This window comes from Astatotilapia calliptera, chromosome 23, assembly GCF_964374335.1.
Source record: "Astatotilapia calliptera chromosome 23, fAstCal68.1, whole genome shotgun sequence".
Classification (NCBI taxonomy): domain Eukaryota; kingdom Metazoa; phylum Chordata; class Actinopteri; order Cichliformes; family Cichlidae; genus Astatotilapia; species Astatotilapia calliptera.
In genome coordinates, this window is record NC_137443.1 from 45,818,468 (window position 1) to 45,842,015 (window position 23,548).

Sequence of the window (23,548 nt, forward strand, 5' to 3'; positions counted from 1 at the left end):
CAGATAGACTGCAGGTCATAACTTCTTACCTGAAGTTCAGTTCACCTGACACTCGGACTGGTGGCTGCTTCGGGTCTCTCCTCCTGCCTCCCCTTCCCTCATCCACCTGTTGCCTCTGTGGAAGCCCCGTCATAGCCACCACCAAACAACGGAGTTATTTCTACACATCGACCTGCATCTGGCCAATCCACCACCTCTCATTGTTCATGCCATTACAAAAAAAATAAAAAATAAGTCACTGGGGATATGCCCGGTATGCCCGATGGCCAGTCCAGCTATGTTAACCTGCAACCAAATCTGCAGCTCCATACAGCAATGTTACGACTTAGATTATATCTTATAACTCATAACTCTTATGTTAGCTGCCCTCAGTAGCATACTGTCTGAAATATTCCACAGCTGCAATAATTCTTTAAGTGTTATTTTTTTCCTTGGTATTCTAATTTCACCGAAGTTTACTAAACTCAACAAACTTGATATTACTTACCGGGACATTTATTCTGTCCTCATTTTCTTTCACCGAAAAATTGTTTCCTGCAGTGCCATCTTTCGCGCTTGGCTCTCCTACCTTTGCTAACGTGATGCGCATAGCGCAGAAGCGATGCTGCATTCACTTACACTCGGATATCTGAGCGTCACCGTGAAAACATAATCGGACATTTGATATTTGATTGAATTTTATTGTTTTGCCTTTGGGGTGGCACCTGGGGTGGCCAGTCTGGTTTGGGGGGTGGCCTGTGCCCCCCCAGGCCACCCCGCTGGACACGCCATTGTGAGAAAGACACAGACTGCTAACCTCTCCCTGCAGGAAATAAGCTCCGCCTCTTCCTGTCCTGTATATGAGTGATTCTGACATGAGACACAATGAGTTTCCTGTTTATTGTGACTTAAAGCGAGCAGCAAAGACACTAAACTGTGTTTCCAGCTGAAGCTGCTTTTTGTGTTGCTCCCACAATCCTGTCTAAAACAGTCAGTGAGGAAAACTCAGTGTGACTTCAGAGTGACAGAGGTAAGCGACTCATGTTGTAACTGACGTCAGACGCCGGAGATTTTGGCGGAAAATTAAAGCGAATGGTAGTTTAGAATTGAACAAATTCCTTTAAGCTTCAGTATTACCAAATACACTTATCAATAGTCTTCTAACTAACAATATTTGTCTAAATCATCTCCAACACCCTGGAGAACAACGGGGAGAGTTTAGAGGCTCTCCAAGATTACATTGATCAGTGCTTCCAGGATCTTGTGATGAAGAAGGCTCAGAGTGCAAAACCTTCATCAAAACCCACCTGAAGCTGCTGGAGGACACGATGAAGAACATCGCCTTTGATAGAGTGCATCATATCGGCCCCATGCGGGCTGCGACCGGGAGACCACGTCCTACTGTGGCCAAGTTCGGCCACTTCAAACAAAAGGAACAGGTGAAAAGTCTCCGTGTCCATCGGTGTTTCTCCACGTCTCTCTTCCTTCTTCGTGTCATCTCTGTGTTTCCCTGCTGCCCTCATGTTTTCTGCTTTGTCTGTTAGTTCTTCCCAGTTTAGGTTGATGTTCACTTCTTCCCTCACCTTTGTTATTTTCACTGTAAATAAATCTCCACTCGCATCTCCACCGCCGTCTGCATCTTGGTCCTCATTCACTCCACCACACGACTGCTGCCCCAGCCGTGACAACTTTTGATGTTTCCTCTACATTTACCTTTAAAAATTATTTACTTTGCCTTGTTTGGTATCATTTGGTATCAGATGGCCGACTTCTAAATGGCCACCATGGTCACCACCCAACTTGAGGAGTTTGCCCCCTCACATATACTAATGTGCCACAAACAGGACTTTAACATCACCAACCATTCCCATGTTATTACGGTGTATCCATATAACTGGCCCACCCTGTACAGTTATGCTTTCATTGTGACATACTGTATTAACACAATTCAGGGAGGATTCTAGGATCAGAGCTTCGGGGGGCTGAGCACCCAGAGAGCTGCCCAGCCAGCCAAGATACACTTTACTCGTCACAATGAGACTTCTTCCCCGTCTCTGTCGGTCCCTGCATCCTCCCTGTCCTCATCGTCTGTTGTCTTCGCCTCCTTTATCAGTCATCATAATTTTACCATCTCTGTGCAAGTCTGCAAATTTCTTTATTAAATCAAAAGATTCTTAAATCCATCAAGTCTCTCTGTGCCTGGGTCCTCGTCACAAAACATGACATCACTGTTTTGTACTTTTTAACAATTTAATCCCACATTTGTGAAAGAAAAGCAAAACACTTTTTTGAAAAGTCTGTAACAAAACCATCAATTCTGATCAAGGTTATTTAAATGCTGCCAAAGAAGAATGGATTGGAATAAAAAAAATACATATCCTAACCTTAATTACTGGAGGAGAATAATGAATGATGCTCATAGTGAGTAAGAAGTAAACTGAGTGCATATTTTGGACAGAGATTCACTTTTAATGTGTTTGTATAATATAATACAGATGCATAAAAACACTCCTGAAACAGAATAAATTATTACAAATAAATTATTACAAAATATTAGAAAATATTATGGATACTTTTGTTGTTAAAATGTTACCTCTCAACCAAGTTCTGCCTTTTATATTTTTAGTAGTAGTGTGTCACACAAACAGGAAATATTGTCAAAAAAAAGTAAGTAAGTGCTGAAGCACCCCCAAAAATGAACCAAAGCACCCCAAAAATGAACCAAAGCACCCCAAAAATGAACCAAAGCACCCCAAAAATGAACCAAAGCACCCCAAAAATGGGCTAAAATCGCCCCTGTTAACAAATAATAGCCCAACAGTCACTTTTATGCTTACTGTAGCTGTTAGCTAAAAACACTAATTTAGCCTAGTTTGCCCTGAATTCAGCTTTGACAGACATGATCGACTGTTTCCAGTAGAATTCCTCGTTGTCATCTTGTTCCCTCTCAGAGCCCCGTATGCTTGCAGAGACCCCTACAGTAGGGAAATGTGCCAAAGAACGTCCAAAACATTGCATTTTAGGTTTATTTATGCCTTACACACAATCCCAACTCTTTAGCTAACTTAACAACTTTGGCTAAAGTCTATAGTTAGTCTTACTCGTTTGTACAACATTTCTGGATCGCCACTGTTTGAAATGATATGACATATGACTCTCACTGAAACAGCAAACTTTGTAGAAAACACAACACTTCTGATTCTCTATCTAGCTGTTTGGTCACAGCTGTAGATTACATTATAAGTGGTTGTTCACTCTTGTCAATAATTACATCTCTAAATTCTATTTGTGCAGTTACATGTAAACAAAGTCCAATATTGTATCTAAATGATTGTGTTATGGTGGGACAGTTTCCAATTTTGTTGTATTATTGTACTAGGTATGACTGTGCAAGAGTTATCTTATCTTCCTTGCTTGCACCACACTCTTTGCAGAAATGGTGCAGAGCAGCACTGCATCATGTTATTGTGTTGTATAATATACCAGAACTAATACAAAGCAACATCCATGTACACTATAGGTCCATGCCAATGTGCCCAAATGGGACCTCCATAAATGGTAAGGGGCGCAAAGGCACTTTAAGACCAGTGGGCACACCGTCGGTGCACATCCGCTCGGATGCTTTTTTCTATTCATTTATTTCCCTGTTTATTTATCGATGCACAAAAGCAATTATCTCAGAGACACCATCCTCTTAACAGAGACTCAAATCAGGAACCTGCAGATTATTAGTCAGCAGCTTTAACTTCCTGTCTTTGTCTCACTAAACCTTCCACGTGGAAACTTGAGCTGCCCACTCAAGCACAGTAGGCTTTAACTGGCTCTGCTCAAGTCACTTCAGTATCTGAGAAACTGTCTCGATGCATGCCAAAGAACACTTTGACAATACGCTTGTGTTGAGTCAAATCCACCACAAGCATATTCTATGGCAGTTTAATTCCACTCCACATAAAAATAGTCACGTATTATTTCCCCCCACCACACTTCCTGCCAGTAGCTGGTGCCCCCACCCACAGTGCATTAGTGGTTCTCTGTGTTTAGTGGCTCACTCTGGGCGGCTGCTCGGTGGGGCCCGGCCCCCTGGCTCTGTTGGGCCTGTGCTGCGGGTGGGGTGCCCTCAGGTCTCGGCCCTCTGGGCCCATTTACTGCTCAGTAACATTTAATATCTATTATTTACTACTACTTACTAGCCTACTTACTGCATATTATTGGTTGTTGCTGTGGGTTCCCCACTGTGTTGGTTTTTCCTTGTGTTTTTCAGCAGATGATGAAATAGATTTTCAGTATTTTTTCTCTCTTCCTCTCCATCTATTTCTCTTCTTCTCTATTTTTCCCTCTTCTTCTGTTAACTTTCTCCCCAGCTTATCTTTTTTCTTCTTTCCTGACCCCCGTTCTGATTCTAATGACTCAAAATAAAATAAAATCATCATCAAATATGACTATCAAGTGGACCAGTATAGCAAAAACCATAATGGTGGCAGAGGCCACAGAGCCAAGTGGCAGGATTTTCAACGTTCAAACCAGATAAAAAACAGAAATTAAATGGTGTTAAAAGCCATGAATTCAGGCAATTCATTCACAACATCATTACAAGTTTTACTGGACGTTAATATTTTTCTCTTTTTTCAGTGCAAAACAAACTAACAGTACACATGATGCTGGCAAGTTAAAATGTCAGTGTCTTTTATAGATAGCATGTCTAGCATCATAGTTTTATAGATCACGTAGTCAGGGTAAAAACTCCATCTCTGATTATTATTGTACATGACTGTGACATGCAGTGGCCTCAGCATCATGATGAAGGCGACCGGAGGAGATAGTTTGGTAGACATCGATGTTTTGCCGATGAAGGCTCATGTAGCGGTCCTCTTTGTCCTAAACAACAATTTACACTGTCATTTACATTTAATTAAAGTGCAGCTTAAAAACAGACATAATGCACTGCAGCCTCGGCACAATTAAGTGTAAAACAGAACTATGGAAAACTCACAAACATCTGGCGAGTTTCAGATCCTGTTAAGTTAGTTAGACCTGATCTGTTTTCTCTGTTAGGATAAAAACATCAGAGGTCATGGGGTGAAAAATACCTCAAAAACAAGACTAGCTATGTCTACAACTAATGTGTGGTGTTTGAAAAGAACCTATGAGATACTTTGAACACCACAGTGGCTGCTGTATGCAGTAATGTGCTCAAGTGATTTCAAAGGGTCATTTCATGAGTTTAAGTGCGTCAGTAAAAGTTTTCACCTGCGAGGATTTCTCCTCAGGCTGTAACCACAGGTTATCACAGCCACACTGATGAGTGAAGCAGCAGCAGAAATGATGGGAACTGTAGCCATGAACTTCATGCCAGAAGAATCTCCATCGTCTGTTGAATGTTGCCACACACACAAAAAAACTTCATTTTGAAAACATGAAAAGTCACGAAATTTGCATTAACCTGTTATATTAAAGTGGAAAACATGTTTATCTTTTCATTACATTAGAGTTTCAATTGCATCATTCAAACACTTCACTGATGAAATAACACCAAAGTTGTGATTGGAGCACAGTTTTATAATGAAATTTTAAACAAATTAGCCAGAAGAAGAGCTTAAAAACATTCCAGATGTTCATCTCCTGACTGAAACCTTTCATTAATCCGCTGCAGGCGGGAATGACGACCTCAAACCATGTATGACAGAAAAGAAAGTGTTAACGCAGTTCCAAACATCCACCTTGAATCTGCGGTGTGGGTATAAATAGAAAATGTTTTTACCTCTCACAGTCACACTGAGATGGAGAACATACAATCCACCACGAAATCCACACTCACAGGTGTAGTTCCCACTGTCTTCAGATGTTAAGTTGAGCAGGTGGAGAAACACAGTCTCATTTTCTTTGATCAGTGTGAACCTGGAGTCACAGCCATGAATAAAGCCTCGGTCGTAACGATAGAGCAGACGACACTGTTCTCCTCGGCTCCTCTCTGTGCTGATCTCACACAGTATCATCACAGTAATATTCAGAGTTGTTTTGCTGCATATTTGAGTGGAATCGGGTTTCTTTCCAATTGTCTTCACAAGAGTCTCTATAAATTGTTCCAGTTAAAATGAAACAAAATCGGGATTATAGTTTCTATATATTTGTTGTTGTGGGAAAATCAATCACATATATTATTTCACTAACCTAACTAAAGCTTTCTTCTTAAACACCTGGCTTTACAGCTTTTCTTTTTTAATTATATATATTTACCTTCACTGCTAAAAACCACAAGCAGAAGCAGGAGAAAGCAGAGTTTCCGTGCAGTCATGCTGGTGAGGAAGTAACTGTGGCTGACAGTGTGAGGTAGACTATAGTGAAAGCAGGAAGACTTGCACCCTCCTTATTTCACCTCTTGTGTCTACACTGAAACTTTTACTATGTCTAAAATAGAAGTGCATAAAAGTGGAAGGACAGTAGAAGGTAAACCACCAACATTGTTTAAGCCAGACTGATCTCTCTGTTTATCTGGATGGACATTGTGTTCAAATTATGATGAGATGTTTGTTCAAAAACAAAACTAGTCTGATACAAAGAGTCATGTTTGCCACAGTTTATTGTGTTTGTATTGTATTAAATCTGAGAGCCTGAGTTGGAGTATTATGACTGAATGGTCTCCATTACTGGGAAACAAATATCCAGTGTGAAAAGATGGACGTTTATTATAATATATGAATATTATTATATTAGTATGTCACCTAAAGTTTTATATACTTTAAAATGTTTCATAGAGCTTTATTATCCACTCCCACAGTTCCTGTGCTTCTTGCTGAGCGTGTCTTGTTGTCGTGTTGATGGTTCACTGAGATGAGAGTCTGGTAGGAATCACTCGATGGCTGCTGAAGGTTTGTATAGGGCTGATCTGGCTCATCGTCATCCTTTAGAAAAGTGAAATATTTTAGGTATTAATCAAGTTCAACCCGGTCTACCCACACACTCTATTGATCTTTAAATCTCTCCATCTGTTGCCTGGATTATTTAATGTTTCTGCTCATTTCTGTAAGAGCTTCTTCACAAAATAAAGGACACTGAAGTTGGCACTAATAGTATTATAACACTAATCTGTAATTATCTATATAAGTAACATCCTAAAACATAAATGTACATGTTTTACCAAGTCTGGCAGAGCTCATATTATATTTTTACATGCTGTAGTAACATTTTTGGGAGCATTTCAAGTTGATATACATCAATACAACCATTATAGCCCAAATTCTAATAATATGTCTGCATTAAGTGCACAGTAATTACATAAATTGTAAAAAAAATGCAATAAACTACCAAAAAATTGAAAATCGTTTTTGTTTTTGAACATATATTTCTAGTTAGAGAAATTTAAGAGGCTTATCTCTCAAAACTGTAAATACAAAATAGTTGCACAACATAGTTTCCCACCACAGGAAATTTATTTTGAGTGTCTTCATAGTTTTATTTCTGAAATACACCAATTTTTATATAATGCAGGAAAAACAAAAATAAATATTATAATGCAAAATTAATCATCAAAATAAACTATTTCCAGCAGTGCAATTTGAGTTCTAAGCATCCCAGAAACGACACAGAAAGTCATAAAGTCAAACATAACTTTTAAAAACACCAGTATAGGCTCATAAGGCCCTGATGGTAAAAACTACATTTCTGCAAACTTTTAACTAGCTGCTGTAGATCGTAGCAATAAATTGCTCACCAAACCGTTGGGATTTTCAGGTACAGACACTCCAGATGTTCCTGACCTTAAGCAGCCACGTTGATAAGAAAGGATGTCAGCATTAGTGTAACACTATTCACATTCAAACAGAGAAAAATCAAGTAAGAACATCTACATTTATATTATCTTCTCTCTTAATAATGATAATTATTTTTGGAAGGATAAAAAGTGTTCATTCTAGACATGATGTTTAACACACACCGAATTCTCATTTATTGAAATGTGATGTTTCCTTTTACTTTCTCTACATCTATATCATCTTTGAATTACTGCAGCAAAAATAGTCTCACCCATTACTTTTCCTCCAGTAGATAAATCCCACGATAACTCCAGTTATAAAGATGATCACAACACCGGGCAGATAAACGGAAAAAGATTTGTCTGCTGAAGTGTGGGCCTCGTTTGTGTCTAAATCATTGAAAAGATGCATTTGTCAGTAAAATCATTTACTTTCATTTCCTGGAAATCAAAACACAAATCAAACACAGTTTACGTCTACTGAAACTCTGAGTGAAGTAATGAAACCCCAGTTTTATAACCACAGAGCTTTAAATATTGTCACTGTGCTCTTTTCTTTTGTCTTCTTCTTCTTCTTTTGCATCTTTTCTGAATATTACTATGAACTGAAATTGGTCCAGCTGCTTATATACATTCACTGGCCACTTTATGAGGTATACTTGTTCAGGGTGTAACACAAATATTTCAGTGTTCATTTCATTTGTCAATTACATGTCAGCTTCATCTTCCTGGTTAAATAAAGGTTAATAAAATAATAAAATGTCAGCAGATCAATGCTCAAACAGAGCAACATGGCACATGTTACTGGTCCCAGTGCTTCACAAACTGCTGATCTGCTGGGATTTTCCCACACAATCATCTCTGTTCACAGACAATGGTCTGAAAAATAGAAAATATCCAGTGAGCTGTGATTCTCTGGGTAAAAATGCTGTTTACACATCAAACCTTGAGGCAGAGCGGACCACACTGGATATCACTGCTGTCCTCTAACAACAGCAAGCTGAGGCTACAGTTTGCAAGTCTGGACAACAGAAGACTAAAAAAACGATGCCTTGCCCGATGAGTTGATTTCTAACAGTTCAGACTGCTGGTGGTGTAATGCTCTGTGAAGGATTTTCTTTGCAAACTTTGGACCCTGTAGTAACCACTGAGCATCATTTAAACACCACAGCCTGCCTGAAGGTTGTTGCTGACCACATTCATGTCTTTATGCCCAAAAAATACCCATCGTCTGATGGCTGCTTCCAGCAGGATACCACACCATGTCACGGCGCTCAAATCATGTACGGCCTGCGCAGTCACCAGATCTCAATCCAGCAGAGCACCTTTGGGATGTGGTGGAACGGAAAGTTTGCTTCAAGTAAGAGCAGCTGACGAATCTGCAGCAACTGTGTGATGATGTAATTTCAATATGTCTTGAGAATCTTTGAGGAATGTTTTTAGCGCCTTGTTGTGCCACAAAAAATGAAGACATGTTTGATGGCTGAAGGTGGTCCAACTCGGTTCAAAGATGTACCTGATAAATGAGTCAGTGAGAGTATTTAAACTGCTGTCAGTGAAAATAAGAAGAAAAGAAATGAACAAATTACAAGAATAAAAAACACATAAGCAGGTCAATACAATGCTGACACAGTGCTGAATAACTGTGTCAAATAAAGAAACTAAAATGCATTTACCTTCCACAGTGACACTGATATGGACAATATATGTCCCTCCAGTGTTTGTACACTCACAGGTGAAGTGGAAGTACTGTGGATAGTTTTACCTTACATACATAGATCTACCAGTACAGCTTCTGAGGTAACTGTTTACAAAATGGTATATTCTATCCACAAGTTCTTTGCAATTTTACATTGATAAACATTATCCTTAACACATTTGGCCCACATAAAGTACTATGGCCATCACACTGTCATTTAGAATTGTTTAAATAACTCGTGTCTTAAGTCATTCCAAATAAAAAAAGTCGCATGGTTCACTTTTATATCACAAAATGTTAGAAATATAAGTCGTTCATAACAAACTGAAAGGCTGGGAGTTTAAAATGCAAACCGATGGAAGTAGAAGTCTATAATGTCTCAGAGCACACGGTGTCTATTATTGTGTAGACATTTATAAATAAAAGCTTAATAAAGATGCTTAATTTCTTAAGAAATAAACAGGTGGAGTGATCTTTATCAAAAGTGGATGTTGCATCTGTGGCTAAACCCCTGTAACCAAAAACTTTAAAAATCTACTGTGTGTGAGGCTGTGTAAGTAAAGCTTGCCCTTCACACCCGCGTGTAACAAACCATTTGTTGGGGGTTGTGGATTTGACACCTCAGCATTGTGAAAGTGGGGAAACATGTTTCTGGCTGAGCGTAAGATTTCTGCTTACAACTTAGAATCTCATTTCTAAATGAAATTCAGATGTTTTTTAAGTAGGGCTAACACACACACACACACACACGCACACACACACTCACACACACACACACGCACACACACACACACACACACACACACACACATACACACACACACACACGCACACACAAGAACAACAACAACACAGAGAAGAAGAAGAGGGGGTCGTTTTACTACACATCATAAAAACGCAATCATTCATCTTCCAACTGTATCTTTCTGTTCTGGATTTAGAATCATTGGTTGTTTACTGATCTGTACTTTGGGAGTCACACTGTTGTGATACTGGGGAGAAAAGGGTAAGGTTTGATAGACTAAACCATTACACACAAAAGTTGAAAAACCTAAAGAGTGTGTGAGACTGCTAGCTGTGTCGTTCAGCAATAAACTCATCTATAAATGTGTTAGTAAAGAGTGACTTGTACTTCTGTCCCATTAAGCAACGGTTTAACAAATTTCACTGCAAACTATAAAAGTCATCTGGATTTAAATAGAACATAGTAGTGCAGGAAACACTAGTATAAGGTGTCTATGGAACAAATCTCCTTCAGCGTTCAAAATGACCAAAGTGAGGCCTACAGGCGTTTCTCTCAGTTGGTTGTGTTCAGGGAAAAAGCAGCTAAATACACTGAGACTGCTCCACATTGTTAGTGAGTTAACTCTGGATATCTGTAGGTTTGTCAAACTTGGAGTGAACAAAAGCAGAAAACAGTAAAAGATGCAGACGGTGAAAGTCTGGTTTATTTCATGAACACAATGAAACATTTTCGGCAAAGTAGCATACATGATAAATAGATACACATGACACGGACAGTGAGAAGTAAAACTCGTCGTCTTACCACATGTTATATTCTGTAAACTTAAAATAAACCACAGAAATGAGTGTTTTAAAGTCATTATTAAAAACATGAGTCAGCATTACTGAAGTGACACTTTAACGATGCTTCACATCACCGTGTTTATGATGATAAAACATGTTCTCTCGTTAGTAGATGTCTGCGCTGACACTTGTCATGAAAATGTCCCGAGCCAGGGTTCCTCTTCAATTACCATTGATCATTACAGTTTTTGCCCGTTGCTTGAACACTATAAACCCATGCTTAGACTAAAGTAACACAACGTGAAGCTGTTGTTACCATACCTCAAACACATGTACCCCTACCTTAAACAAAAGCGCTGCTTTGCACCCCAGTACCAATTATGCAACACACCTACTCCCTCATGCAACACACATGGTCCTGCAAGCTACACTCTATTTCATACATAAGACACTTCGCTCACAAAATGAAATCTCAGGGTGCCATTCGGAAAACACATGTATCCAAAATACAAAACACATCGGGTAATTGCAACCACTCAAATACACACCTGAAGGCACCTACTTGCAAAACCGAACACCAATTAGCCAACTACAAAAAGCCCTCAGCGTAGCCATTCCAAGAACTTTGCAAGCATGGATGGAGGGAGAGCAAGAGGATATTTACCCCGGTGCCTAGCGGGAGAGGACATTGCTTGCGATGTTGATGAGGTCCTGTGGCCAGACCCCAACAGACGGCGGGATCCATGAGCCCACTTATGCACAATTGTCATGGTTTTTTGTGTTTACAGTATAGTGTTTTTTCTATTGCAGTACTATTGTGTTGTTGTTGTTTTATTTGCTGTACCTGTATTCATGGTACTGCAATGTACAATATTGAGTAGGTCTATTTGCGTTTATGGTTGTTTGGAAATGTGTCTCCTGTAAATGTGCCTTCTGAATAAACAATGGGAATCAAGGACTGCAGTGTTTTATGTACAGCAGACTAGTGTGTTCCCCCTGATCTGTGAGTGTTTGCATATGGTGCAGGTATGTGTCATTTTGTCAACAGAGTTACATTTTGACAAAGGAATGTCAGGTTTTGACAGCAGAGTTTAGGTTTTGGGAGTAGAGTTCCAATTTGGCACAGATGTGAATGGTATATTTCCCAGTGTTGTGTCATGTGTACTTGTGTGTACAGTTTTGGCACAGCGAGCGGGGTTTTGCAAAATGTGTTCAAGCAGTGGTCAAAAACTGTAATACAAAGGATTGAAGCCGTTTTTGGATTTTCACTTGTTGTTGGCTTTAATATGAACAGTCACATAAAATTCATTCCAGTTTTTTTTTTGCCTTTGCTTCAATTAAGATGTTTCTTTAAATCTACAACAGCTTCCTTTTCAAAAAAGTTTACAGACATAGTAAGGAAGTAGCTAGGGACCTCAGTAAGTATGAGCAACAATAGCTTAGGGCCAGTTTCTACAATAAAGAGGATTTCATCATCTGCTGTTCGTCAAAAAGTGCCGTATTAAAAGCAATTCAGCAGACCCTCAGAGTGCGGATACAAACTGTTTTCAGCTGTAGAGGTAGAGGTACGCTTCATGTACTTATCAACATGCAGTTTAGAGGTTTGCATTAGAGTGCATTGGTGCTTGGGCCTCTTTTATTTAGCACGGTTATACCATTGTGAATTTAGCTATATAAATATGCTCAAGAGTCTATCATATGTTTGACATGCAACTAAAAATTCGAAAATATATTTTTAAATCAGTAACTTTGCAAATTTAGAGGAAATGTTTTCAGACAACATATGTGTCACATTTTAAACAGGGTTTGAATAATCAGCGCTGACATCCAGACATTTATGCTCTGGGTATAACAGACATGCTTACCTTGTGAAAGGCCCTGGGATGTCTTGGAGCAGAGAAACACTCTGTATTGTTGCTTTTCTCTATTGTATAAGCAGCGCCCGACTGTCAGAAACGTTCTGTGCGGGTAGCAAAGTCGGCTCCAACGCACATTCAGGTGAAAAAATAAAAAGTTAAAACGATATACCTCGCTGCAGTTGTGAAGTGCTGAGGAAAATACTGTGTGTCTGATGGGGTGTTTTTATATAGGTGGGGCTACTTTCAGTTGACCTCTGAGATGTAGAGATAAAAGAGCACGATGTAAGGAAGAAAGGTGGAAAGCCTTTGGAGACTCTGTTGGACATAGTTTCTGCCGGCCTCTGACATGATAAGACTAGTTGCATTAAAGCCATTAACTGTTTGTGAATATACACCTTTGGGTTGGGATACTCTTGATAAGGAGCATCTTTTGTTTGCTTCATGACTTCTTTTACAGACTGATGGGATCAGCTAGGCAGCTGCTGCACCCCCTCTGTCTAACTGTTGCAGAGTGTGAGAATATGTGTTTTTTAGAAGTATCACAGGTTATTTCTAAAAGAAATACATGTTGTTTGCGGTGCTCTATTTAAAACTATTGGTCTGTGAAACTTTTAGAAAAGTGAAATGCCCCTAAAGTAGTTAAATCATCTATGTGTAATCAGCGAGTCTAACTGTTGCAGACTAGTAGATAATTATAAGACTAGTTGCATTAAAGCCCCATTGAGGTTGATACAGCTCTAGTGTGAATATGTACTTTTAGAAGTATCACAGTTTATTTCTAAAGGGATACATGTTGTTTGTGGTGCTCTATTTCAAAAAAAACTACTAGCCTGTGAAACTATTAGAAAAGTGAAATCTTCCTAAACTAGCTAAATTAAATGCTGTGTGGGAATACACGGTTTTTAGAAGTATCACTGTTTATTTCTAAAGGGATACCTGTTATTTGCTCCTAAATAGCACTGAAGAAAATGCAAAAGGCTCCTAACTAGTTAAAATACCCATAAAGTAGTTAAATTAAATCACCTATGTCTAAATAACAGAACTCTGAGACCTATACAATCCTTTAAAAAGAGTTTAATTAAAACACATAATGGTTTCATTAAATAATACACTATTAAACACATGTGAACTCATATGACCCCTGGACACACACGCACGTGCAAAAAGTCCGTTCTCGCGCACATGGACGCGGCGGGGGATAGGGGAGGGGGGAAAATGCCCTCGGGGTGGGGGGTGTGGGGGAGAGGGGTGGGGGGCAAATGCCCTCGGGGTGGGGGGGGGGGGGGGGGGGGGGGGGAAAGCTATAGGTATATTACTACTGATGTGTTTTTTTTCACTGGACGTTAAGGTGTCTGGGAAGGGATCTCAGACCATTTACATCCTGGGCCATCTGACCTCAGGAAATCACATGATAAGGTGGGGCCAGGTTTCACAATGAGCTCACCCGAAACCCTGGCTGATTAGGACCCACATCCGCTTTCACACCTTGGCTCATGTGATTAGGTAGAGGATCATCAGGGGTCCTTTGTCCCTCTTTGGGGGGAAACTCCCACTGGTTTTAAGTCTGGGACTCCCCACCATTGACCCTTAGAACTGAAGAAGCTTCTCGGATGGGAGGTGAAACGTCTTCAAGCAACTCAAGAAGTCCAGACGCTTTTCCTTCCAAGCTCCTTAGACTATGATGACCTGGATGACTGAGAACCTTCACAGACTTAAGTATTAAATTAATAGTTGGTTTTCATTCTTTGTTTTTAGATATTTTTTTTCTATTCGTATCCCCTCGTGTATTTAACTGGCCAGTTCAGTCCAATTTACTTTGGGAAATATTTAATCTGAGGTAGGGATGCACCGATACCGGTATCTGGTATCGGCCTCGATACCGCATTTTCTAAAGTACTCGTGAAAAGTTCCCCGATACCGAGGACCGATACCACGGTCTGAGACCTGTCTATGTTTGAGCGGCATGTAAGGGGTTAATCACAGGCGCCGAGTGCCCGCCCCACAGGCCCCGGCTGCATCTCAGAGCTGGGAGAAAGCGAGGCGAGACAAGTCAGCCGTGTGGAACTATTTCAAAGTGAACGAAGACACGAAAACAAAGGCGGACTGCAAATTGTGCTCATCGAAATTGTCCAGAGGAGGCTCTAAAGGTAGCGCATTTAACACAAGTAATTTAATCAAGCACCTAAAATCCCAACACGACAACGAGTACAAAGAGTTTGCCCACGCTTATTTACCCACGCTTATTAGCACAGAGGAGCATAGCTGATGCTAAAGCAGTGGGACGGAAAATAGTTGGGCATTTTAAACATTCCGACTTAGCCTACTCCCGCCTCGAGGACATTCAGGGACAGCTCAACCTGATTCTATAGGGTCTTGACAAAAGTCTCTGCAATCAATTGATTACAATCAAGTGATTCAATTGAAACATGGAAATCAGCATTTCACCATTTTATACTATACATACATGTTTTGCTTTCAAGACTGGACAGGAGTGGCATGTGGGCGGCATTGTAGAGTGTGTTGACAGGAGGAAAACTTACACGCTCAGTAAATCACCCCCGTCACTACCTAAACCTCAAAGTCTCTAAACAGGAAGTGCATCTGCATGAAAGCTTCTGTTTTATATGCAGACAGATGACCTTTTGATGTAAAACATTTCTCTGTATCTAGAGAAACACTTTAACTATATATTCAACTATATAGTTTAACATTTGGTCCGTAACTATCATTTAAAAACAATAAAAAGGTTTAAAAGAATATACATAGGCGGCTATAAAGACTGCAGGTCAAACATCGTGCAGATACAGAAGGACCTCCTGGGGTCCAAAATGTCGCACTATTACAGAGCAATGCTTACAATAGTCTTGCATGGTTAGCCAGTTAGACAGATGCAAATGTTAAAGTGCTAAAACAGACATGTAAATAAAATACAACATCATGTTAGCAGCTTATTGGTATTAATGTCTCTTAAAGCTCTCCATGACCTAGCTGCATCTTAACTCTCTGAGCTGCCACAGTCTTATAAACCCACCCGCTGTCTCAGGTCAGCTGATCAGCTGTTCCTGAATGTTCCCAGGACTGAGCGTAAACTTAGAGGACATCGTGCTTTTGCTGCAGCATCTCTGAAACTGTGACACGATCTGCCTTTAGAGATTAGACAGGCTTCTTCTCTGCCTGTTCTTAAATCACTCCTGAAAACTCATCTCTTCACCCTGACCTTTGACACCTTGTAAGATGTTGGTTTTTAGTTTGAGTTTTTTAGTTTATTTTTGCTGTTTTATCTTGTTTTGAAATATAGGGCTGTTTACATTTTTTATGTATTGTGTGTTTTATTTTTTTACTGTTATGTTTTATTCTATTGTTCTTAACTCATTTACTGTACAGCACTTTGGTTTTGTCCTGGGTTTTTTAAAGTGCTTTCTCAATAAAGATGGATTGGATTGGACTGGAAGATAAACACTTTAGTTTGCAGTACTGTGGTGAGTTCACAGTAAAGCACTGTGTTGGACTGGCGCACAGTGATTGTGGCGTTCATGGTCAGTGTTAGGTTACCTCAAGTACAGTGGATTCATTTGCATTTAAGCTGATGATGCTTCGATTAAGTCATCAAATTTCACCTTTATATCAGCTCTATAAGCCAATTCTCAGGATACTGTTAGTGTAGGAAATGGAAAGACAACCAAGATATCTGTGAAACGTCTGCTTACATCTTGAATTCAGCTCCGGCGTATGTGGTAAGTTGTTAATGAGTGACTTTAATTGATTCTTTCTTCAGATGTGGCTATACACTCTACTGAGAATAAGCATACTGTCATGATATGAGTGGATCTTCAAAATAGACATCAAAATAGGTCATGGAGAAAATAAGTATAAAAAGTAAAGATCTTATTAGGAATAATACTGTTTGGATAATTATAACCATCATAAGCAACCGAATCATCTCAACATGTATTTGCTCAAAAATGTATTTATTACCACAAACACGTATTTAATTATCAACAAAAGGAAAATCAACAGTTTCTAGAACTCCAACAGGGGCAGGACTTGGAGGTACTGGGATTTCAGGAGGCAGCAGAATGGTACACTGGTCAGTGTCATTATTATTGACCTGTGATGGTGGATGGCCTTGGAGGGAGCTGAGAGGTAACTCAGACCTCTTGTCTTCAGGACACATAAAGCAAACATACTCCTTCTCAGCAGCTGGAGACTTAGAGACATCCCAACTCATCAGCCTCATGCGTTTGGGCATCAAATGTTCCTCTTCATCATTAACAGAAAAAACAGCAGAATATCTTCGCTTTCTGCAGAGACCTACCTCTGCAGTGGGTGGAGGTCTCGGAGGCAGAGGAACATCAGTAGGACACATGAAAAACATCACGTCATCATCCAGGGATGAACGATCGTTTTTCAAATCTGGATGCATGATCTTGTCTGTGTCCTTTGCATGAAAGCTGGCATCAGCAGGTGGAGGATTTGAAGAAACTGGTACATCAGAACTCATCAGCCTCATGCGTTTGGGCATCAAATGTTCCTCTTCATCATTAACAGAAAAAGCAGTAGAATACCTGCGCTTTCTGCAGAGACCTACCTCTGCAGTGGGTGGAGGTCTCGGAGGCAGAGGAACATCAGTAGGACACATGAAAAACATCACGTCATCATCCAGGGATGAACGATCATTTTTCAAATCTGGATGCATGATCTTGTCTGTGTCCTTCGACTGAAAGCTGGCATCAGCAGGTGGTGGACTTAGGAGCTCACATGCAGGTGCGCTGATAGGTCGGAACATGAAAGCGGGAACTTCATTGTCCAGAGCACAACGGTCTGCACTGGATGAGCGTGGGAGCTTCTCCTTTGCCTGTGGAGGAGGCAGACTTTGACTTTGTGTTGCAGAGGAACATTCAAGTCATCTGACATTTTGCTCTGTTACATATTATTATTGTTGTTGTTGGATTTTTCTTTAAAAATTCACACGATTTAATGTTTAGAAACAGACACAGTGAAGGGTAACTTACCACAGCTCGAGGCATTTTAGGCGTCTGTCAAGGCAAAGACGCAGGATTTGGTTTCTCTGTGTAAGATTACAGGACAGTTGTCAGTTTCATTTTCAAGTCAGTTGGATAAATTCATATCAAACTTCTCAAACTGTATCATTAAAGCATTGTTTAGGTGGACAAATATGAAAGATATGAAGATAAAAACAGTAACAGCTGGCAATCAAGGGAAAACAACCTTACGAAAAAGGTCTTAATCATTATTGTTTTAAAGTAAATCTTTCAGTCCTTACTTCAGTGATTGTTTGAAGTCTCTGTGCTTGTTGTCAGTCGCAGATTTGTGTAAAATATTTGCAGTTTGTGAATAAAGTTTGCAGGAGCTCCAAAGTTTGTCTGTTCAATACCAAAGTAATGAGGAGACTGAGTGCAGGTTTGGAATCCTCAGTGACAGAAGAATGCAGCAATGTTTGAATTTGAATTTGTTATTGTTTTATTAACAACAACTACCAGGATCATACCATAGCAACACAGTGATGCCCAATCAAATGTCAGGTACAAGGGATAGCCCACATACACATCCAACAGCACAGTAAAGCAATGGGCACCAATGCCACCAGTCAGGCCTTAAAAATACTGAGTTATATAACAGCACACTGACAGTGTCTCATCCAAAAATATAAAATGTATAAATACAGTTAATATCATTTTCATTTAAATTTTATTTAATTCTCTTCATATAGTGCCAAACAGATGTCTCAAGTCGTCACTGTTACAACATAGATAAACATGAACATGAAATCCATTATTTAATTCTCTTCCATTCACTCCAGTTCAATTCAATAGCTATATAGATGGATAGACAGATACTGTATTATATACTATATTGATTCCAAATGGAGAATTAATGTGTTATATCACCAGGATAATGAATTCAAGTAGTACAATCTCCAATAAACAGACAACACAGTTCAAGTTCAAAGTGCAATATGTGCAGGATCCAGGCTTTATATTGTAAGATGCAAAATGTTTATATATACATAATATTGTTGAAAAACTAAAGAAAGTTAAAAATCAAAATAAGTTTATTGTCACTGTGGCTGATGTGATTGCAATATGAACCCGGAAGCAGACAAGGGAGAGATGGACCTGAATCTTAACAAAAAAACAAAAACTTCCTTGGGGGGCTCAACCCGGGGTAGCGGTCATGTCCGGTTAGGGGCTCTGTTGGCTCTCAGGTGACTGTTTCCTCGCGGCTGCGTGCAGCGGGGCTAGGGGAGGGTCTGTGCTGACGGACGTGGGTTACTGACCTGGTAGCCTGGCTGCCCCTGGGTGGGTCCGGGATGGGCGTGAGGTTCTGGGGGCGCTCCGTCTCTGGGCTGGGACCCGGACCGGGCCTCGGGGGCTTGGGTCCTGGTTGGTGTGTTGCCGGGGTTGTGGGCGGGTGGGTGCATGGGGGCCCAGCCCTGGAGCAGGGTGCCGCCGGTGCGTCGAGCCACCTGGGGGGCTCTTCAACTGGTGGGGGAGATTGTCACATCTTGCAGGAGCTTTCCTCTCCTCAGGAGCTGCCTCTGCAGGAGGGGGAGATACAGGAGAGGTGGAGGAAGATCTCAGCCTGGGTGTTTATTGTCTTATGTAGTCTGGAAGATGAGTGGATGGTGGGGTAGGTGCAGTTTTCTCTGTGGTGGGGTTGGGTGGACTGTCCCGGGCTCTGTGGGGCCGGGCGGCGCTGCTGCACTGGGCCCGGTCTGGATGGGCCTGGGCCCCCTTTCCCTGGCGGGTCGCGGAGTATGGGGGTGCCTACTGGGGTCAGCGGGGGAGCTGGCCCCAGGGAGGGGTCACTTGCCCCTCCCTTCCTTCCCTCCCCATCTCCAGCTGCCTCCCTCTTCCCGCTCCACCACAACCACCCACACATGCAGGGCCTTGGAGTAGGGGTATGTCACCAGGGTGCAGAGGAGGCTACCCCCCCCCCCTCTGTCCCCTTCTGGCTGCCTCTGCCTCAATTTTATCCCACAACTTAGACATTCACATTACTCACACTCTCATTACACATACATATAGGATCTTGGGGGTGGGCACGATACACGGAGTCCAAAGTACCATCAGGGTGTACACCCCACCCCTGGCATCGTTGCCCACCTCTCAATTTTAAATACACGTAGACATTGAGGGCTAGCAGGAGGGACCATGCGCTTACCTGCTGCTCTCTGGCAGGTAGCTCCATGCCCTCCTGGGTTTTAAATGCACCTTAGAACACACATGCATCAACATTACAATGAGCGGGTGGAGGGAGGTTTGGAGTCTTCTCTCACCCCCGTTCTCTGCGACCTGCTGGAGCAGGGGGGCTAGGACTAGGAGGAGGAGTTGGCCGTCCGACTGCGGTCTGGAGTGTGGAGCCTTCCTGCTGCTGCGGAGTCGGGGCGGTCTGCCTCCCCCCACCGCAGGGAAAAGGGAAACACCACCTGGGTCTGGGTGCAGTTCCCCCCTCCAGGGGCGGGGGCACCTAGACCCGGTTTGTAGAGTACGCTTGGGGAGTGTGATCGTGTGTACAGCGTCTCTTTATGTCTGTCTCCACGTTGGTTGAGTGTGGAGTAAGTGCATATGAGAGCATGAGGGTGGGAATGGATGTTTGTATCTGTGTGTGCCTGTATGTCTGTGTCTATATGTCAGGTTGGGTGTCAGGCGCCACCTCTCTGGGGACATCTCAGGCCCTCCAAGGTTTGGAGGCCTATCTCCCCCTACCACCACTTCCCCTGCCAGTGGCGGACCCCCTCAGACATCGGTGCGTTGGTGGTTCTTTGTGTCCGGGGATGGGCGTCCAGGTACACACCGGCTCACTCCTTGGCGGCCGCTTATCGGGGCCTGGAGCCTGGGGCTCGCTCGGGCCACTTCGGAGGTGGGGTGCCCCCGGCCTCTCGGCCTGGGGCTCGGTCACTCAGGCGCAGCTGGCTGCCGGCGGAGCTCACGGGCGCGTCACTGCAACTCCCCCTGGCTTCTGCTCCGCGGCTGCTGGGTGAACCCTCATCTGGGACTCTCCTCAGCTCTTTCTGGGACAGTGGCGCAGCTGCCCCTCTGTTGGTCTTCCTTGGTCTCTTGTGTTCTGGGGGCCTCTGGATGTCTGGAGTTTTGATCTCCTCCACACCTGCTTCACGCCCTGGAGGACGGGGCTGTGGCCCCCCCACACCCTCTAGCAGATTATTACATGAAGGAACCTTTTAAAAAAACAAAAAACAAGCGCGTCCATGCTCACAGGTGTACACACGGGTGATCACACCCACAAACTACACCCTTTTTGGCTCATACCTCAAAGCACACTGTGTTCTGTTGATCTTATGTGCTGCACAATAATGTTTAACATTTAGTATTTACTGTCATATTCCCATATATCATTGTGATGCTGTTTATTCTATTACTCTTGTTCTCTTCTGCTTGCTTTCTTTTTTCTTTCTCAGCAGGTGATCCAGGTGATTGATATATGCATTTTTTTTCTCTGCCCGTTCTGTTGGTTTTTCTCTTTTGCCCTTCTCCCCCGTCCCTCTTCTCAGCTGTTTCTCTTTCCCTCTTTCTTTCTCCCCTTCTTTCCCCCAGTCAAGTCTGTCCCGTATTCAGTAAGTGAAAATAAAATAAACAATAAAAGGTGAATCAAATGGACCATTACGGCAAGGCTGGGATGGTCAATTTGGTAAAGTAAATCCATTGGGCATCTTTCTTTGCCTTTAGACAACAATTCTGATGACAAAAGAGCCAAACGGGACAGGCCAAAAAAAAAAGAAAAAAAAGAAAAAAAAAAACAAACAAACAAAAAAAACCATTTATTAGGTTGAAAGACACGAACACAAAAGAAGGCCCAGCAAACAGGGGCGGAAACTAAAACTAAAACCTATACTGGGAATAACTCAGTATGACTATGACAACTATGACAAGAAAAACATGAACATGAATCCGAGGAGGTGCATGCGAGAAACTCTGATGAAAAAACATGAACATGAACATGGACCTAAACAGAATCAGGAGATAACCTGAAACCCGGAATAACGTGAACGGAGGAAAACGCACCAACACTGCCCAGAGGAAGACAGCGGACTTAAATACACAGAAGAGAAAGGAGGGAAGTGGAAACACAGCTGACACAAATGAACCTGACACCACAGGGGAAGCAAAATGAAACACACTGAACATGGAAACACAACCCTTTCATAATAAAAGACGAAACAAGGAGAGACGTGGACGTGTGATGGGCTGAGTTGCCAAATGGCTGGTAGGCTTTTAGCTAGGCTTTAGCTTCAGCCAAGTGGAAGCTAAATTGGCTAGTCATTCATATGTAAATTAGGTTGTTACCTGAGAATTCTGGAGGGGAGTGGGGGTGTGTGAATGATTGCTGATTTCTAACTGCCAACTGCCTCTTTGTTTGTCTGGGGGGGAGCTGCTAAAAGCTGTGAACTTCCTTTTGTGTTCGTCTTGATGCATTCTCAATCATCCAGGAAAATAAATCTCCAAAAGTCACCAACTTGGAGTGGTTAGTTTCCTGAGCCACAAGGAAACTTGTGTTTCAGTTTGCCATCTTAGGGAGAAGGAGGATCATCACAGTTTTGGTGGTTGTATGAACTTAGAATGCATAAACTAATAATTTGTTTTAATTAAAAAACTTTCCCTCTGTCATTTCCTGAGTGTTTCAAAATAAAAGTCCTCTCTTTCATGTTTTGAATGTGAGGCTGTTCCTGTGATGCCTTCAAATCTGTTTCAGTCTGCAGATTTTTACATTTCAGACCCAAAGTGACTCAAACATTTACTTAAAAGAGGTTTTTGTTCGTCTGGGTTTTCCTGCTCAGCAGCTCTAAACAGGCAAAAGCAGAAACACACAAACAGAAAGAAACAGGAAAATATGTGTTTCTGTGAACAATGCAGCACCAAAATGAAAGACCAGGACTTATTTTTAATGATTGACCAGTGTTGGGTAAGTTACTTTAAATTAGTAACTTAGTTACATTACTAGTTACTTCTATCAAAAGTAACTCAGTTACTTCAAGTTACTCGTTACTTTCAAAGTAACTAGTTACTAGGGAAAGTAACTTTGGTTTTACTCAGAATTCTCTTGTTAATGTGTTGCTTCCATAACTTTGCCAGTCTTCTAGCTTGCTTACTTGCCACAAGTGCACTGTGCCACCTACCAATAGAAAGGAAAAGATAATGTGCATATTTCCACGAGAGAAATCCCACGCCTGGACCGCCGTTGACCGCCACCATGATTCTAGCCTACGTCACAGCCTCATGTGCGCCTTTTACATCCAACACAAAAACTGCAGTCGTGGTGCTGTCGATTGTACTCAGAACTCGGAAATTCTGCCTTCTGAATAGGAAGATGTAGGTAACACCAGACTGCAGATGAGCTGCATACAGGGCTGGACTGGGACAAAAAAATCAGCCTGGGCATTGTGACTAGAGACCGGCCCACCATTATAGCAAAAATCCTAAAGCCTTTGAATGAAAACAAACGCTGTTGTGACAGTGATGCTCACTGTCTTGATGGTGTATATGCATCAATCTATCAATCGTTTGTTGTAAGATTCAGATAATTATTTTTTAAAAGCGAGACACTTTAAATGAGAATAAGAAAGAAAAGTATTTCCTTGTGCCCCCCTTTCCCTGTTAATGCCCTACCTGGCCCCCCTGGCAAAACTTTGCTAGACCCGCCCCTGCACAGTTACCAGCTGTCAGCTACCTAAAAAAGGATGCTGGTGTTATTTGTCTC

General features: G+C 41.7%; 1 protein-coding gene and 1 long non-coding RNA gene across 2 annotated transcripts in view; one reads left to right on the plus strand and one right to left on the minus strand.

Annotated features, from left to right (window-relative positions):
• Positions 1-23,548, plus strand: part of LOC145423961 (NACHT, LRR and PYD domains-containing protein 12-like) — a 943,237-nt gene that overhangs the window by 583,380 nt on the left and 336,309 nt on the right. The gene's annotated exons all lie outside the window — the stretch shown is intronic.
• LOC145424029 (uncharacterized) lies at positions 4,555-7,116 on the minus strand. The gene is made up of 2 exons (XR_013904981.1): positions 5,738-7,116; positions 4,555-5,347 (listed from the first exon to the last, which is right to left on the minus strand). It is a non-coding gene; the product is annotated as an uncharacterized LOC145424029 (long non-coding RNA).